The 19,408-nt window shown below is 36.1% G+C and overlaps 1 protein-coding gene across 2 annotated transcripts in view; it reads left to right on the forward strand.

Moving 5' to 3' along the window:
* Positions 1–202: 202 nt before the first annotated feature.
* The window catches only part of PTPDC1 (protein tyrosine phosphatase domain containing 1), a 91,749-nt gene continuing 72,543 nt past the window's right edge, over positions 203–19,408 (forward strand). The window contains exon 1 of one of the 2 annotated variants that reach the window (XM_059071756.2): positions 203–595. The gene's annotated coding sequence lies outside the window, so the exon portion shown is untranslated. The remainder of the gene's footprint in view (positions 596–19,408) is intronic. The other variant, XM_059071757.2, reaches the window with a different exon arrangement.

A 19,408-nucleotide genomic window follows, 5' to 3' on the forward strand; every position in this document is an offset into this window, starting at 1 on the left:
GCAGAACCGAGCCCGAGACCACCCACGTTATCAGGCCCCCTCTCTCAGTCCTGCAGCCAGCTAGAGCCACGCCGCCCCCTCAGCCCGCCGCCCGCTTCGAAAGCGCCCGGAGCTTCCAGCCGCGTCATGGGCTGTGTCGAGCTACCATTCGCCAGCGCGCGTCACGTGCACCAGCGCGCGGCGGCGATTGGTGCGGTGCGAGGAGGCGGGGGCGGACCGGGGACCGTAGAGGCAGACCGGGGACCGCTGAGGCAGAGTTGCCTCGGCCCCGAATGCCCAGCGGCGGCGAGCGGTGTGCTAGGCGGGCGGCCTGGTAGAGCAAGGCCGTGAGGGGCGGTAGTGTTGCCTATCCTGCTGCGGGGGGCGGCGGGGCCTCTGGGACACCCCGGCGAAGCGCGGCCTGTGGGGTTCGGTTGAGGCTGGGGCGGCTGGAGGGGAGCGAGTGGGGCGGGGCCGGCGGGGAAAGCTGTGAAGCTGACCCGCCCGCCGCTGCTAGGACTCTGGATGAGGACTTGGGGAAGAGGTGCGCGACTTGCAGCTAACGTAGCTGTGCCTGCGACTCCAACACCGTCCTAAACATCTGGATCAGCACACGGTGAGTGCTGGAGGGCACCTCAGTGAGGGGGACTGGCCTAGGTCTTGGAGCTGCAGGGCCGGGGCGCGAGGAGCCGCCCTCAGCCCCCACCCAGGACCCGACCTGGATCTCGAAAAGCTGAATGTCGCCATTCTCCTGTAGAAGCTCCTGATTTTTAAATGTTAGTAACTAATTGAAAGTAAATAAGTAAACACGGGGGGAAACCAAACAAGTTGTTGACGGACCGATTCCAGACCATCAGTTTGTGACCTATGTAGACCAGATTCTCTTCCTAATTTGTGGTGTGACCTTGACCAAGTCACGTCTCTCTGGGATGGGCATTCTCAACATGGGTAATAGTGCTCATATACCTGGGGGTCAGAAAGGTCTTAGAAAATACAATGGCTTGTGGCTTGGCAAAGGGCCACAGAATATAAGCAGATGTACATGTGGCGTTAAAATGTTAATAGGGACTGGGGGATTAGAAGAGAAAATGCCTAGAAAGGCTGCTGGGGGAGAGAGTGGGGAAATGAGAAAAAGGTGAGAAACACAGCTTTAAGGGAAGAGGTAAACAGACGTTCCTGTGATAGTTGTATATATTAAAGGATTAAAACAAACTAGCATTTATAGACTGAGAGTTGGAAGAACCTGAGAGGCCATCTAACTATTAGAAAAGTTTTGTGACACCATACACGTACACACACATAATTTTACTTGGTCTCCAAAACAAACTGTCATTCCGCTTGCTGAAATGAGAAAATTGAGGGGCAAAGGGTCTGGGTGATGTGCTGCAGTAAGAGCTATTAAGTGGAAGAACTGGGATTTAAACCCAAGTCTCTGTGGCTCCAAACCTGCCTACTCATCATGTTGCCTCTCAGCCTGTGGTCCAATTATGTCCCAACCAAGAATTCTACTTTGTGACTTTTTAAAAATGAAGATTCCCAACACCCCCCACTCCAGAAATGTGAGTTCAGTATCTGGGACCGGGACCAGGAATCTGCATTTTAATAACTTTACTAGGTGATTCCATTTTGGTGATCCAGGGACCATTTGGAGAACAACTACTCTAGTCTAATTTCCCACCCAGTCCCCATGTCCTCATGGGATTGTACCCTAGGGATTCAAAATTCCCCTTCCAGAGCATAGATTCCATCTCCTCTTCCAGGTAGGTGACCAGCCAAGCTTTGGGAGGAAGTCCTTTGTTGGGAGAAGCCAAAGTTTATGAGATAGCACCTTTCACAGCTGTTTGAGAAAGTGCTGCCAATTTTGCTTTTCTTTCTTTCTCTCCCTTCCTTCCTTCCTTCCTTCCTTCTTTCCCTTCCTTCCTTTCTTCCTTCTTTCTTTCCTCCTCCCTTCCTTCCTTCCTTCCTTCCCTCCCTCCCTCCCTCTCTCCCTTCCTTCCTTCCTCCCTCCCTTGCTTCCTTCCTTTTTTTGTAGAGCTTCCTTCACTGCTATTCTGACCCTCCTGAAAAACCAGGCTCAAGGCATTTCTTTTAAAGTTAATATTAAACTTTAAAACACCATGAAAAAAAGTTTAAAAGCCACAATTCACTCATAATGCCACCAGTCTAACAATGTTCATGTTCCGTTGTATTGTTCTACTGTTAATTAATGATCTCCCTCTTGTTAATCATTGAACAATCATAGATTGTTCAAGTTCACAAAATTTGGAAAATTCTTCCAAGAGATAGCCTTGAACTTCACAATTCCAATTGGAAATCGGAAAATTATGCTGAAGATAAACTTTAAATCACAGTTCTCTTGAAAGCATGTCTCATTCTTCTTCCAAATTCCTCAAAATCTGAAGGTTTTTCTTTAGTTCTAAAATAAATGGTATAGTGGGAATGAAAATGTATACACTGAAATATTTCTTCTCTAGTAACTTTATCCTTTCCCATATCACTTCAACCTCACCAAAATATATGTTTAATTACTTAATTTGCTTATATAGTTCCTGTTCTAAAAAATGTAAGTTGAATAATCAAAACATTTCTTTGCAATTATTAACTATCATTTAATGCACTTTGTTGCTGAAAAGGTTTTAGTTTTCTGGCTCTTGTGGAGGCAATATGGGATAGAGAAAATAAAGTGGGTTTTGGTTTAAGGAAAACTTCATGTTCCAATCCCAATTCCAACACTTTAACCTTGGGCCATTGACATTCTCTCTTTTTCTCACTTTGCTCATCTTTAAGATGGGGACAGTGCCACCAGGGTTTTATCTGTGACAGCATTTATAAAGCTACCAGAGTACTAAGCACAACTCTTTTTCTCCTATTAGTTCTCTTTCTCTTTCACTCTTTTTAGAGCAAATTTGTGAGTTCCAATCCTGCTGTATAATATTTGAGGTCATTTTCATTTCCAAAAGAGATGCAGAGGTTTTTTTTGAGGGTCTTCTATGTGTGAGGCATAAACAAAATCCATAAAAATAATACTGAACCACCTTTTAAATTTTTCTTTGGGAACTCTAAGGGCATAGACTATCTAGCTCTTTATCACAGTTTGCTATGACCAAAATCATCCATTTGTTAATTTGGTAAACATTTATGAACATTTATTAGTGCCAGGCATCTAAATGTAGGGGATATACCAGTGAAGAAGACAAACAAGGTCCCTTATCTTACAAAAATTATATAAGAAAAGGAAAGTAAATGAATAAAACAAGGTGATTACAGATTGTGATAAATGCCAGGACAATAAGACTATAAAGTGTCTCAGTGTTAACATGATAAGGAGCTGTGTTCCTCACTGAGTTTAATTTGTAACAAATATTGGTTAGAAAATTCTCTAAAAAGTCTCAGTTAAGATTGTGAACGTAGATTGTGTGTCAGGAAATGAAGAACTTAAGGGAAATAAATGACCACAGTTAAAGATTACCAAGATCTGAAATACTGTACTTTTTACAGTTGATGCAAGAGATGTGATTTACATTGGTTCCATAGTACTGTCAATGTTGATAGTTCTTTACCTTGACTTTAAAGAAGTTATAGTATTTTTCTTGGAAATTATTCCCTTTAATAGAAATTAACATGGGTACCTAGTTTGGTAGAAAATTGTGTCCAAAAAACATCTTCCTCTATGGTTTCTGTAAAATTTATTGATTCTTAAGCCCATGGGAATTTTAACACACACAGTGAATATGGACTGGTCATTATAAAACAGGTGTCTAAGAAACTTTAGATATAAGTCCAGTAATTTTAGATATAATTTAGAAGTTACATATCTATTTTTCTAGTTGATCAATGATCAATCTGATCACAGTAAATTGAGCAAATTGGATTTTTTAAAAAACTGAATTTTGCAAGTGGCTAGTTACAATGATGAAAATTTGAAACTCCCTATCTACATACACTTGCATGAAAAAAATAACTTAAAAATATTAATAGGGATTCTGCTTTAGCATTTTCTCAGTTTGTTATTGATCATGTTTTCTGGGCTATGTAGTTAAGTATTTGGACATGCTATTTTTGTCTTGGTTTAAAACCTAACATTTGTTCTCTTGGATAATAAACCTTTATGATTTTAATCCATAACTTTTTGAGTAGTAGGTTCTACCTCAAGACCATCACCCAGCCTCATTCTAGCTGCTATGAAAGAATACTTCCTCTCTTTGTTCTTTCTCTTGGGTGTGAATAAGTATGTCTTTGGATCATACTTTTCCTGTCTGGATGCTGCTGTGTTTATAGCACAAGGAGTTGACCATTGCAGGTGGAGAATGGTTTGGAGAAAGCCCACAAATAGTACTTGAAGGAAACAAAGGCATGCCTTTTTGATCTCTGAGTCATTTCTATTCACTACAGTTCAAGCAACACCGTTTCTTCTGCACACTTGATCTAATAATTTGTGGCACTCTCCCCTTCAAAAGGAAGGTTGTCTGGCTGTATAAATGAACTCAGGACTTTATTTCATCAAAAATTTTTGAATACTTGCTATGTGCTAGACATTATAGTAGTTTAAATGGATCTGTTGTTATGGATTCAGTGGCAAATTTCTGTATGTTTAAGAAGGGCCATGTGATCTTAGCTACTCATGGAAACATTTTCTCATTTAGAAACATGCCTTTGCAAAGTCAATCTTGATTGTTACTTTTATAGCTTTATAAAGACTAATTCAGCTCTAAGTGGAAATTGTTCTAGAGAATTTATATTTTTTCCATTTTAAAAAATCTTCTGTTCTAGGAATTAAATAGCCCAGTAGTTTAATTTAGTGTTGTGACTGGATTTTTTTTTTTACATCTTTTTGAGTATAATTGCTTTACAAAGTTGTGTTAGTTTCTGCTGTACAACAGAGTAAATCAGCTATATGTATACATATATCCCCATATCCCCTCCCTCTTGAGCCTCCCTCCCACCCTCCCTATCTCACCCCTCAGGTGGTCACAAAGCATCAAGTTCATCTCCCTGTGCTATGCAGCAGCTTCCCACTAGCTATCTGTTTTACATTTGGTAGTATATATATGTCAATGCTACTCTCTGTGACTGTGTTTTTATTTTATTCTATTCACAATACTGTTTCCCAAGAAGTTTTCATATAATATATATTGACTTTTAAAAATAATGTTTTCTAGGAAGAAAATAAAGGTAATATATATTCGGTATCAAACTTAGAAAATATTAATAATCAGAAAATAAAATAAAATACACCGTTAATATTTTGATATATATTCTTCTGGTCTTTCTCTATGTACCTATTTTATTTATATATTTCTTTGATAAAAATGAGATCATACTCTGCATTCTATTTTACAGCTTGTATTTTTTAATCTAGTATTACATGGCAAATAAATATGCTTTTTTATTCACATGATTCCTGTTCTTTGTAAGCAGATGTTTTATTGCTAGAATAAGGACTACAAGAATCTATTTATTAAATTATTCTGCAGGATAAATTCAGAAACTCAATCTACCAACAATATCCACTTCTCTGCTCATTTCCATCCTTAATTCTGTCCCCCTTACTCCCCACTGCCCATTCTCCCACCCCCAGGAGGGTTCTGTTGGGGGAGTCTCTGAAGGAAGGTTTATCTAGTTAGTTAAATACTAATGCTTAAGATCTCATCTTTTCAAACCTTTCCAGCCAATCCTTCAGAATTTTTATTTTTTACTTTATTTGCTAGAGAACCTGTTTGGGAATGGATGGGCTTATTCCTATTCTAAGGTCGAAATCTTTTATCCACCCTTTTTATAAACCATAACAGATTTCAACTTCCCATCAAGAGTGAAGTTGGGAGGGTTTGGAGTAATGTGGGAAAATAAAAATCATATGCTGGAATTCTTGCTCAGAATTGTAGGAGAAGGGGAGATAACTGAATAAAAATATGTTTAGGGTTGAGTAATAGACATTCAAATTTAAAATTTTTGTGTTCCAAAGAAAATGGCCCAGTTTTTAAATTCCCATTTTGCCTTTTGTGTATTACTTCAAGCTTTCTAGCAATTTTGTTATATCTGTTACTAATGTGCAAATATATATGACCATTAAATATCCCTGTTTTGAAATATACAATATTTTTGTTTTCATTCTCAATGTCTTTATACTCTATGAGAAATTATATATAAATGACTCACGCCACAGATTAAGTGTATATTGGATATTAAAAACAATGGTAGGAATGGGTTTTAAATTGTAGCATGAAAGTAAATACCCAAAAGTATACGTAATTGTAACCAGTGCAACTATAGAATCTTTTGAAGACAAATTTATTTCTATAAAAGTAGAACATTTAAAAGTTTAGAAAATACCAGTAGGCCAAACAGAAAAAAACATTTAGCATCCCACCACTGTTAATATTCCATTAGTTTACTAATCTAATTTGCCTTTCTCTTTCCTAATCTATAGTGAATTCTATTCATAATGGTCATATCAAATGATAGCTCTCCCATGAGTGCTTTAACTCTATTTGAATTGAATATGTATACATTATCTTTTTTGAACCTGTTTTGTGAATGGATGGGCTTATTCATATTCCAAGGTTGAAATCTTTTATCCACCCTTTTTATAAACCATAACAGTTTTCAACTTCCCTTGCGCATCTATAGATATCTGGGCCATCATGTGTCTTTAGGGAAAAGCGTGAGCATACTAACTTTTTAAGTTTATTTTAATAATCTGAGTGATAACAAAATAAGAAATAATATAAGTAATAATGGAAAATATAGAAATGTGTAAAGGAAAAAAAACAATCACACTCACATTTTTGGTCAGTTTCTTTCAAGTCCTTTTTCTCTGCCTATTTATTTTTACAAAGTATGTGTACAGTTTTTGTATTTGACTTCCTTAATAGAAGTGTTTTACCACTTTAAATCAATTTTTAATATTTTAATGTGTCCCTGATATAATGTACTGCAGCTAATGCTAGCCCCTGTCTTTCCCAGCTCCTCCATCTAAATTCTCCTGCAGGCTAGGTTCTTCCCAGATGTTGATCATCCTGACATGGATGCTTTATAATATTCACTGTCATCATTGCTGTCATTTCTTAAACACTTATTATGTTTCTGTACTTTATATTAGTGGCTTATCTGAATAAGCTTCCTTTATCATGTCCTGGTGAATGCTATTATTGGACTGCTGTGTCTTCCTTTCTTCCCCATAGCTGAGTTCATTTTCTCAGTTCCTGTAATCTCCACATTTCCTCCATTCTATAAGTCGGTTTTGCACAGGTCCTACCATGCATCTAATTTAACCTGCCTAATTTTGTCAGTAAAAGGCTGTAAAGAATCAACTGACTCTAGTTCAGTGTTTTCTTTCCTTTGAGCAGAAACTCATTGAAAACAAAGATGATAAGCAGGACCACAGGGGAGGTTTTCTTCTCTCTGTGACTATTTGTGTGTGGTTCCTGGTGCACATGGGAAAAGTATTCTCATTTAGATAATTTTCTTCTCTTCTATCTTATGCAAATGATTAGATATTTCAAAACAGGGAAAACACAGTTCTAATTATTTGTGGATTTTTAAAGTGTGAATGCCATTAATGGTCTAAATTGCTATAAAAAGATTGTAGAATAATTATGCTTTTAGCTTGTACCTTTCAAAGTCTTATTGTCTAATTGATTATTACTTGGATCAGTGGTAGACCTCCTAGATAGACAAATCAAACTTCAAAATTCTTCACATTGGTGAAGATGGAAATAAAATTGAACTGTTTTTCTTTATATTAAATTTTGGACTTGAAATTTATACTTTTTTTTAAACTAACTTTTCTAGGTGACTATAACAATATAGACTAGAAATAATATCCTTTTGTCACATAAGCGGTGAAATTTATTGGTTTCAGCAGAGTGAATCTTGTTGTATGGGCATTTGGGGAAGAGATTTTAACATATAGCAATCATTCACTTTGTGCCAGACATTGAGACCAAGGGAGCCTGGTACAGTATCCACCCTTCATTCTTAAGCCTATCACTCAGGTCATAGTGAACAACTCTGACTCCTTTTCCACACTTCATTACTCCCTGAGTATATGTTTTCATCCTTTCTACTAGACAATTATGTTTTTAAAGGTCAGGGCCTACTTATTTATCCTTATATTCCCCATTACTCTCATAGTTCTTGGCATCTAGTAGCAGCTCAAATATTTATTATATTGAATTGGACTGTTGTTCATGTGAGTCCCTAACTATCCTGGCCTCTTCCCCTCTAAACACATTCCAGTTTATCTGTCTTTTTTCAGTTATGTTCCTTGTATGTTCTGTCTTCTGACTTTGAAAAAAATATATTTGCACAAAGACAATTTTACATGATTGAAAGTTGGTAAAATATCAAAGATGACCTAATTTTATTATTATTGAGGATGTCAAAGTTTTCTCTTACCAGACAGTTATAACTGAAATCTGTATTATTTATTTTGTTGTTCAAATTGTTCCAGCATTTGCCATTGGGAGTTCTTTCAGTTGGCTGAAAGAACTTTGGCATTAGTCCCAGCAGTTTGTGTTTTGAGCACTTTCCTACTTTCTGGCACTGTAGGATGCTCCAGAATCATCCTGTATATTCCTTGCTCCACCCCTAAAATCAGCCATTTCTTTTTGTTTGTTTTTGTTGTTGTTTATTTTTTTCTTTTCCGTTATGATTATTACAAGATACTGAATATAGTTCCCTGTGCTGTACAGTAGGACCTTGCTGTTTATCCATTCTATATATAATAGTTTGTATTTGCTAATCCCAAACTCCCAATCCATCCCTCCCGCACTCCCCTTCCCCTTGGCAACCACAAGTCTGTTCGCTATGTCTGTGAGTCTGTTTCTGTTTTGTAAATAAGTTCATTTGTGTCATATTTTGGATTGCACATGTAAGTGATATCATGTGGTATTTGTCTTTCTCTTTCTGACTTAACTTCACTTAATATGATAATCTCTAGGTCCATCCATGTTGCTGCAAATGGCATTATTTCATTCTTTTTTATATAAAATCAGCCATTTCAACAAGGATCCCCAGATCCTTTTATTGTAGAATGGTATTAGAAATCAGGAATTGGTCTAATCTGCTCATCATTGAAACTGGGGTGTCACTGCCTTTAGACCCTGTCAGTGTTAGAAAGTAAATGTATGTATATTAACCTGTGTATGTATACACATCTGTATTATTTCTACTATTACTCATCAGTTCCTAAGTTAAGCTAAACAGGAGTTCCCACTCATGTCTCAGACTCTAGTTCAGAACTACATGGTTCATTTTAGCCTCTTCCCCTTACTTATCTGTAAACTCCCATTCCAACAGTGAGAAATCGAGCTTCTACCATTCCCCATCTTTTTACTTATTTTATCAGTCGCAGTGTACAAGTACAGCAGTATCAGAATTGTTAAACAGTACCTCCTTGAGAAACAACATTATTACCAACTACAGTGTAGTGTTTATATACAGTTCCTTTTGTTTTGTCCTACAGTCTCCAGTCATTTCCAAAGATACTTAGATCCGTTTCTCCCCATCCCCTCCAGTGGGGTTATGTCATACATTTGTAATACAATTAAATTCTTTTGTCATAGTCTGCATTCCATGCTGCAATTCCCCCCCTCCACCCTCTTAGTTGAGTTTTTTAAAATTTTCATTTTAAAATATTATATTAAAGTTGATTCCTTGTGCGATAAAGTTCCATGGGTTTTGACAAGTGGGTAACATCATATATCCATCACTGTAGTGCTAGACAAAATAGTTGAATGGCTCTAAAAAATTGTGCTTTACCTAGCCACTCCTCTGCCCTTTCCAGACCACTTACAAAAACTGATCTGTTTTCTGTCTTTTCTAGAAAGTCATATAAATGAAATCATACAGGATGTAGGCTTCTCAGACTGGATTCTTTCACTTGGCATAATGCATTTAGGATTTATCCGTGATTTATCCATGTTGTTGCATAGATTAATGGCTCTTTCTGTTTGAACACAGAATGGTGTTTGTAGCATGATTGTAACATCTTGGTTGTTTCCAGGTATTGGCAATTGGTAACTACGAATAGATCTTTTGCCCATTTTTTTTTATTTCAGTAGGAACTAAAAAATCGAATATCAAGGTTTAATTTTTAATTTCAAAGCAAAGTTCAGACAATAGAGAAGTGTATAAAGGAAATAAAATAAGATAAATGCTCCCTTTTTGCTCTAAACCTAAGTCTTTTAAAATAACTGGTGTTAACAAATTGACACATATGCTGCAGGTTTTTCCCCTATGCTTCTAGTAACGGAAATGCATTTTTTCTATAAGTTCTAAATGTTTTACATATAAACCTAACTAGACTAAAATTATTACTCTGCAACTTACTTTTATTTTTAACTTATCACTGTATTATAGTCAGTGTTCCAGGTCAGTACATTTAAATCTAACTTGTTCCCAGCTGGTTTTTATTCCTTGAGAAATACGTGCTATAATTAGCTCAACCATTTCTTACTCAAAAGTATTCTAATTAATATCAGTTTCTTGTCTACAAGAAAAATACTACAGTAATCACACTTTTATACACACTGATGGCCTTTTAGTTTTTTTCTTAAATAATAATACACTATATGGATATCTATAATTTTATAATTTACCAATATATAAACAGAAAAAAACTAGTAGGCTTCTTGGGAATGGTAATCATATTCTATCCTGAAACCTATCCTTCCTGTCAGTCTTGCTCTCACTTTCACTCCTGCCCTCTCTCCTCACCATTTCCCTCTCTCATTTTGCCCATTAAAAAAAAAATGGGTGGTTTCTTATTCAACCTTAAAAGTTTCTTTCTATATGCTGGAAACATGTCCTTTGTCAGTATGTGATTTGCAGATATTTTCTCCCAGTATGTCTTTTCTTTTTCTTTCTTTCTTCCTTCCTTCCTTTCCTTTCCTTTCTTTCCTTATTTATTTATTTTTGGCTACGTTGGGTCTTTGTTGCTGTGCGCAGGCTTTCTCTAGCTGTGGCAAGCAGGGGCTACTCTTCGTTGTGGTGCACGGGCTTCTTATTGTGGTGGCTTCTCTTGTTGCAGAGCACAGGCTGTAGGCGTGTGGGCTTCAGTAGTTGTGGCACACGGGCCTAGTTGCTCTATGGCACGTGGGATCTTCCCGGACAAGGGCTTGAACCCGTGTCCCCTGCATTGGCAGGTGGATTCTTAACCACTGTGCCACCAGGGAAGCCCCCAGTATGTCTTTTCATTCTCCTAACAGTGTCTTTCACAAAGCAAAGGGTTTTGATTTTAATTAAGTCCAACTTTTAATTAAGTCCAAATTTTTTCTTTTATGAATTTTGCTTTTGGTATTGTACTTAAAAACTCATCGCCAAACCCAAAGTCATGCAGATGTTCCCCTACATTTTCTTCTAGGAATTTTATAGTTTCTGCATTTTACATTTAGGTCTGTGATCCGTTTCAAGTTATTTTTGTGTAAGATGTGAGGTTCAATTTGTTGCATATGGACTTCCAATGTGTAGCATCATTTGTTGAAAAGACTATTCTTTCTCCATTGAATTGCTTTTGCACCTTTGTCAAAAAATTGACAGTATTTTTGTAGGTCTGTTTCCATACTCTCTGTTCTATCCCATTGATTGATGTGTCTATTGTTACCCTGTGTTCATTATTGTAATAGTGAGTCTTGAAATTGGGTAATATAAATCCTTCAACTTTTGTTCTTCTTTCTCAGAATTGAATTAGTTATTCTAGTACCTTTACCTTTTCATAAAATTTTAGAATATGCTTATGTATGTCTATAAAAAACCTGGCTGGAATTTCAGTAGGGATTTCATTAGGCCACAGAGAATTGATATCTTTACTCTGTTGAGTCTTCCAGGGCAAGAACACAAAATATCTCATCTATTTATTTAGATTTTCTTTCTTTCATCAGTGATTTCTAGTTTTCTATACTCAAATCCTGTACATAGTTTGTTAGATTTACACCTAAGGACTTCATTTTGGGGGATGTTATTATAAATGTATTATTTTTAAAAATTCAAATTCTGAGTATTCATTGCTGGTATATAGAAAAGCAGTTGACTTTTGTGTATTGACTATGTACCTTTTGACCTTGCTAAACTCATTTATTATGTACAGGAGTTATTTGGTAGATACTTTGGGATTTTCTGCATAGACAGTTATGTTGTCTGTGATTAAAGCAGTTTTGCATATTTCTTTCTTTCTAGTCTGTATACCTTTCATTTCTTTATTTGAATACACTAGCTAGGACTTTTAGTATGAGGTTGAATTAGTAGTGGTGAGAAAGGACATCCTTGCCTTGTTCCTGATCTTAGGGGGAAAACTTAACATCTTGCTATTGAGGATGATGTTAGCTGTGATTTTTTAAAAATAATCTTTATTAGGTTAGTGAAGTTCCCTTCTATTCTTAGTTTTTTGAGAGTTTTTATCATGAATGGATGTTGAACTGTTTCTTTCTGCTCATGTGTTACTATGATCACATGATTTTTCTTGTTCAGTGTATTAAAATGATGAATTACATTGGTTAATTTACATATGTTAAACCAACCTTGCAGTTTTGGTATGAACGCCCATGTGATCATGATGTATTACCCTTTTTATATATTGCTGGATTCAGTTGACTAATATATTTACATCTAAATTCATGAAAGATACTCTTTCATAGTTTTCTTTTTTGTAATACTGTTGACCCTTGAACAACATGGGTTTGAACTGTGTGGATCCACTTAAACACAGATTTTTTTTCAGTAAATACATACTACAGTACTGAACGAACCCTGGTTGGCTGACTCTGCAGATGTGGAACTGTGGATACCAAGGGCTGATTGTAAAGCTATACAAGCGGATTTTCAACTGCGTGGAGGGTCAACATCCCTAACCCCAACACTGTTCATGGGTCAACTGTATATTTTAGTTTTGGAATAGGTTAATGCTGGCCTTATAAAATGAGTAGGGAAGTGATCTCCCATGTTTTCTGGAAGAGACTGTAAATGTGGTATTATTTCTTCCTTAAATACGTAGTAAAATTCACCAGTGAAACCATCTAAGCCTTATGTTCCTTTTTTGTGGGGGGGGGGGGTGAAGGTTTTCTACTAATTTAATTTCTTTTTTAGATATAGGACAATTTATATTATCTATATTTCCTTAAGTAAGTTTCAGTAGTTTGTGCCCTTCAAGGACTAGTTCATTTTATCCAGATTATCAAATGTATGGGCACAGACTTGTTTGTAGTATTCTATTATTATCTTTTCATGTCTTTGATTTTAGTAGTGATGATACCTGTTTTATTCCTGATATTGTTAATTTGTAGTCTCCTCTTTTTTTTCTTGGTTACTTTGATTAGAGGTTTATCATCTCATTCCTTTTACTTTAGGTTTAATTCATTTTTCTTTATCTAGTTTCCTAAATTGAAAGCTTAAGTTATTGATTTTAGAACTTTCTTCTTTTCTAAAATATATAATACTAAACATTTCTTTCTAAGCACTACTGTTAGCTGCATCCCATAAATTTTGATGTATTTTTAAAAGTTATTTTTAATTGTAGCAAAATATACATAACATAAAATTTACCATCTTAACCATTTTAAGTGGTTAAATTATATTAAATATATTCATGCTGTGCAAGTTAAATTGTATTTTCATTTTTATTTTGTTCAAAATATTTTCAAATTTATCTTGAGACTTCTTAACCCATATATAATTTAGAAGTATGTTGTTTAATTTCCAAATATTTGGGGCTTCCATGGTGGCACAGTGGTTAAGAATCCACCTGCCAATGCAGGGGACATGGGTTCGAGCCCTGGTTCAGGAAGATCCCACATGCTACAGAACAGCTAAGCCCTTGTGCCACAACTGCTGAGCCTGCGCTCTAGAGCCCAGTGCTCTGAGCCAGTGCTCTGCAACAAGAGAAGACACCTCAATGAGAAGCCCAGGCACCGCAATGAAGAGTAGCCCCTGCTCGCCTGTTCCTAGAGAAAGCCCGTGTGCAGCAACGAAGACCCAACGCAGCCAAAAGTATATAAAAAATTGATTTCCAAATATTTTGAATTGTCTAGCTATCTTCTATTACTGATTTCCAGTTTTATTTTGGTATGCTTTGAGAACATACTTTGTTAGGTTTCTGTTCTATTTGTTAAATTGTGTTTTTTGTACCAGAATGTTGATGAATGTTCTATGTGTGCTCCTGTTGTTAGATGGAATGTTCTATAAATATCAGTTGTATCAAGTTGATTGATAGTGCTGTTCAGGTCATCTATATTCTTACTGATTTTCTACCTATGTGTTCTATCAATTACTTGGAAAAGGGTGTTGAAGCCTCCAATTGTAAATACAGTCATCCCACTTATCCACAGTGGATTGGTTCCAGTATCCACCCCGACCCCACCTCCAGATTCCAAAATCCATGGATGCTCAAGTCCCTTATATAAAGTGGTGTTGTGTCTGTGTATAACCTATGCATATCCTCCCATATACTTTAAAACATCTTTAGGTTACTTATAATACCTAATACAGTGTAAATGCTATGTAAATGGTTGTAAATACAAGCTGAAATCTATGTAAGTAGTTACAGGTATGTAGCAAATTCAAGTTTTGCTTTTTGGAGCTTTCTGGAATTTTTTTTCCAAATATTTTCCATCCATGGTTGGTTGAATCCATGAATAGGGAACTTGTGGGTATAGAGGGATAACTGTAGGCAATTTGTCTATTTCTCCTATCAGTTTTATCAGTTTTTGCTTCATGTTTATAAAGTCTATGCTATCAGTTCTCAAATTTGGGCATATTATCAATTTTAAGTCAATTTTTGTTTGTGGTATGAGAGGTCATCATTAGAGGTTCCTGTTTTTTGCATAGGGATATTCAGTTGTTTCAGTACACTTTGTTGAAAAGAGCATACTTTTTTCTACTTCACTGCCTTTATATCTTTGTCAAAAATCAGTTGTCTAGGGCTTACCTGGTGGCGCAGTGGTTGAGAAGTTCACCTGCCAATGCAGGGGACATGGGTTTGTGCCCCGGTCCGGGAAGATCCCACATGCTGTGGAGCGGCTAGGCCCGTGAGCCATGGCCACTGAGCCTGCACGTCCGGAGCCTGTGCTCCACAACAGGAGAGGCCACAACAGTGAGAGGCCCGCGTACTGCAAAAAAAAAAAAAAAAAAAAAAAAAAAAAGAGTTGTCCAGTAGGTGTGGGTATATTTCTGGACATTCTTTTTTCTTGTTTCATTGCTCCATTTATCTGGCTTTATGTTACTACCTCACTGTTTTTATTGCTGTTGGAAGTGTTAGACTGAAAACTTTTCTTGTTCAAGTTGTTTTGGCTGCTGTATTTCCGTATAAGTTGTGTAATTGGCTTGTCAATTTCTGCAAAAAACCTCATGAAATTTTGGTTGAGATTTTGATGGATCTATAGGTCATTATGGGGAGAATTGATATCTTAGTCTTCTGAAGTACTAGCACAGTAGATCTTGTCCCCTTTTAAGATCCTCTTTATTTTTTCTCAGTAGTGTTTTACAGTTTTCAGTATACAACCTTTTCACATCTTTTGTTAGATGTAGCCCTAAATATTTCATTATTTTTCATGCTATTGTAAATGTGCTTTCTAATTTTAATTTTATTATTTATGATTTATATAAAAATATGATTAATTTTTATATGTTGATCATGTAACCTTGTTATATTGGCTTATTTCTAGTAGGTTTTTTGTGGATTGCATCAGATTACGTAAAGTGTCATCTCTGAATAAACATAATTTTGCCTCCATACTGTATTGTGTAAAAGTGGTAAGAGTGGACATGCTTTTCTCAGTGGGGGAAATAAGTTAAACTGAATGAAATTTCAACATATCAAAAACTTGTGAGCTGTCTAAAGCACTGCTGAAAGAGGATGCAAGGCTGCTTCAGTATTTGAAAATCAGTGTAACTGACCATATTAACAGGTTAAAGAGACAAAAGTCACACAATTATATCAGTTGACTCAGAAAAAGCATTTGACACAATTCAACACTGACTCATTAAAAACTCTCAGAAAGTTAGGAATAGAGGGGAACTGCCTCAACTTGAAAAAGAGCATCTTTTCTTACAGACCTTATAGAAGTAGAATTTATATTTAGTTTAAACTTACAGAAATACAGTTGTTTTTGTATATCAGTCTTGTATCCTGACAACTTCCTGAACTTGTTTATTAGTTCTAATAGTTTTTTTTTTAGTGGATTCCTTAAACTCTTCTAAACATCACATCATCTGCAAATTGAAATTCTTCTATTTCTTCCTTTGCAATATGGAAGACTTTTATTTCTTTTTCTTGCATTATTGCTCTGACTGGAACCCCCATTACAGTGTTGAACAGAAGTGATAAGAGTGTATGTCTGTCTGGTTCTGGATCTTAGGGGAAAGCCATTTGTATTCCACTGTTATTTATGATGTTAGTTGTGGGTTTTTCATAGGTGCCCTTTGTCAGTATGAGGAAATTCCCTTGTAATGCTAGTTTATTGAGTGTTTTTATCTTGAGAGGATGTTGGTTTTTATCAAATGCTTTTTGTGTCTTTTGAGATGATCATGTGGTTTTTGTCATTTATTCCACTGATATGAGGTATTTCGTTGATTTTGAATGTTACACCAACCTCATGTTCCTGAGATAAATTCCATTTTATCATGGTGTATATACTTTTCTGTATGTTGTTGCATTTGGTTTGTTGCTAATATATTTTGAGGATATTTTTCCTCCATATTCATAAGAGATACTGGTCTATAATTTTCTTGTGATGTTTTTCTCATTTTAGTACCAGTGTAATTCTGTACTCATAGAATGAATTGTGACATGTTCCTCCTCTTCTATTTTTTGAGGAGCTTGAAAAGGATTGGTGTTAATTCTTTAATGTTTGGTAGAACTCACCAGTAAAACCATCTAGGCTTGGTGCTTTTTTTGTGGCAAGTTTTTGGAATAATTAGTTTCTTTACTTGACATAGGTCTATTCAGATTTTCTATTTTTTCTTTGTTTTAATTACTTTTTTATTGAGGTACCATTGGCTTATAGCATTATATAAGCTTCATGTGTGCAATAATATACTTCTGCTTCTCTATGCATTACAGCTCACCAAAAATTTAGTTTCCATCTGTCACCACATAATTGATCCCCTTTACCCATTTCACACCCCCGCCACAACACACCTTCCTCTCTGGTAACCACTACACTCACTGTATCTATGTTTGGTTTAGTTTATTCAACTTTTTTAAGTTTGTTTTTTATATTCCACATGAGTGAAATTACATGATGTTTGTCTTTATTCATCTGACATATTTCACTTACGATAATACTCTCAAGGTCCATCCATGTTGAAAGAAATGGCAAGATTTCTTTTTTTTTTTATGGCTGAGTAGTGTGTATTCTAGTATATACACATCTATCTATTTGTTTATCTATACCTTCTTTCTCCATTCATCACAAGATGGGCAATTAGGTTATGTTCATATCATGGCTATTGTACATAATGCCACAATGATCACAGGGGTCCGTGTATCTTTTGGAGCGAGTGTTTTTGTATTCTTTGGATAAATACCCAAAAGAGGGATAGCTGGATCTTATCGTAGTTCTATTAATTTTTTGAGGAATCTCCGTACTGTTTTCCCTAGTGGCTACACCAATTTACATTCCCACCAATAGTGTATGAGCATTCCCTTTCTTCACATCCTTGCTAAAACTTGTTATTTCTTGCCTTTTTGATAATAGGTTGTTAATTTTAGCAAGCATGAGTTAGTATCTCATTGTGGTTTTGATTTGCATTTCTCTAATAAGTAGTGCTGTTAACATCTTTTCATGTGCCTGTTGGCATTCTGTATGTCTTCTTTTGGAAGCTCCTTTGCCCACTTTTAAATAAGGTCATTTGGGTTTTTTGTTGTCAAGTTGTATGAATTCTTTATGTATTTTGGATATCAATCCCTTACTGGATATATGATTTACAGATATCTTCTCCCATTCAGTAGATTGTCTTTTCATTCTGTTGACATTTTCCTTTGCTGTGCAGAAGCTTTTTAGTTTGATGGAGTCCTGTTTATTTTTGCTTTAGTTTCTCTTGCCTGAGGAGACATTATCTAGAAGGATAATAAGATCAGTGTCAAAGAGCATACAGCCTATGTTTTCTTCCAGGAGTTTTATGGTTTCAAATCTTACATTCAAGTCTTTAATCTACTTTGAGTTGATTTTTGTATATGATGTGAGATAGTGGTCTAGTTTCATTTTTCTTTTTTTGCATGTGATTGTCCAGTTTTCCCATCACCATTTATTGAAAAGACTAGGCTTTCTCCATTGTATTTTCTTTGCTCCTTTGTCATAAATTAGTTGTCCATATATGTGTGGGTTTATTTCTTGCTCTCAGTTCTGTTCCATAGATCTATGTAACTTTTTCTGCCAGTACCATGCTGTTTTGTTACTATGGCTTTGTAATATTTGAAATCGGGGTGTGTGATACCTCCAGCTTTGTTTGTTTTTTTTTTTCATCAGGATTATTTTGGCTATTCAGGGGTCTTTTGTGGTTCCATATGAGTCTTAGAAGTTTTTGTTCTGTTTCTGTGAAAAATGTCCTTGGAATTTTTGATAAGAATTACTTCAGACCTGAGATTGGTTTAGGACATTTGAGCAATGTTAATTCTTCCAATCTGTGAGCACAGAGTATATTTCCATTTATTTATCTCTTCAGTATTTTTCAACAGTGTGTTACAGTTTTCAAGGCACAGATCTTTCACCTCCTTGGTTAAATTTATTCCTAGATATTTTATTATTTTTGTTGTGATTGTAAGTGGGGTTATTTTCTTAATTTCTCTTTCAGTTAGCTCAATGTTAGTGTGTTAAAAACACAAATTTGTATATGTTGATTTTATATTCTGCAACTTTGCTGTGTTTGTTTATTACTTCTAATAGTTTTGTGGTGGTATCTTTAGGGTTTTTAACATATATAATCATACCATCCACAAATAGTAACAGTTTTTTATTTCTTTTTCTTATCTAATTGCTCTACCTAGGACTTCCAATGCTATGTTGAATAAGAGTGTCAAGAGTGGACATCTTTGTCTTATTCCTAATTTTATTTTTTTATTTAAATTTTTTAATTTAAAAAAATTTTTATTTGTTTTTTGGCTGCATTAGGTCTTCGTTGCTGCGCACGGGCTTTCTCTATTTGTGGCGAGCAGAGGCTACTCTTCATTGCAAGTGTGTAGACTTCTCATTGCAGTGGCTTCTCTCATTGCGGAGCACAGGCTCTAGGCACGCAGACTTCAGTATTTGGCGGCGCGGAGGCTCAGTAGTTGTGGCACGTGGGCTCAGTAGTTGCAGTGCATGGGCTCAGTAGTTGTGGCACACTGTCCCTAGAGCGCGTGGGCTTCAGTAGTTGGCGGCGTGGAGGCTCAGTAGTTGTGGCACGTGGGCTCAGTAGTTGCAGTGTGCGGGCTCTAGGGTGCGCAGTTTCAGTAGTT

Source organism: Kogia breviceps, chromosome 8, assembly GCF_026419965.1.
Source record: "Kogia breviceps isolate mKogBre1 chromosome 8, mKogBre1 haplotype 1, whole genome shotgun sequence".
Lineage (NCBI taxonomy): Eukaryota > Metazoa > Chordata > Mammalia > Artiodactyla > Physeteridae > Kogia > Kogia breviceps.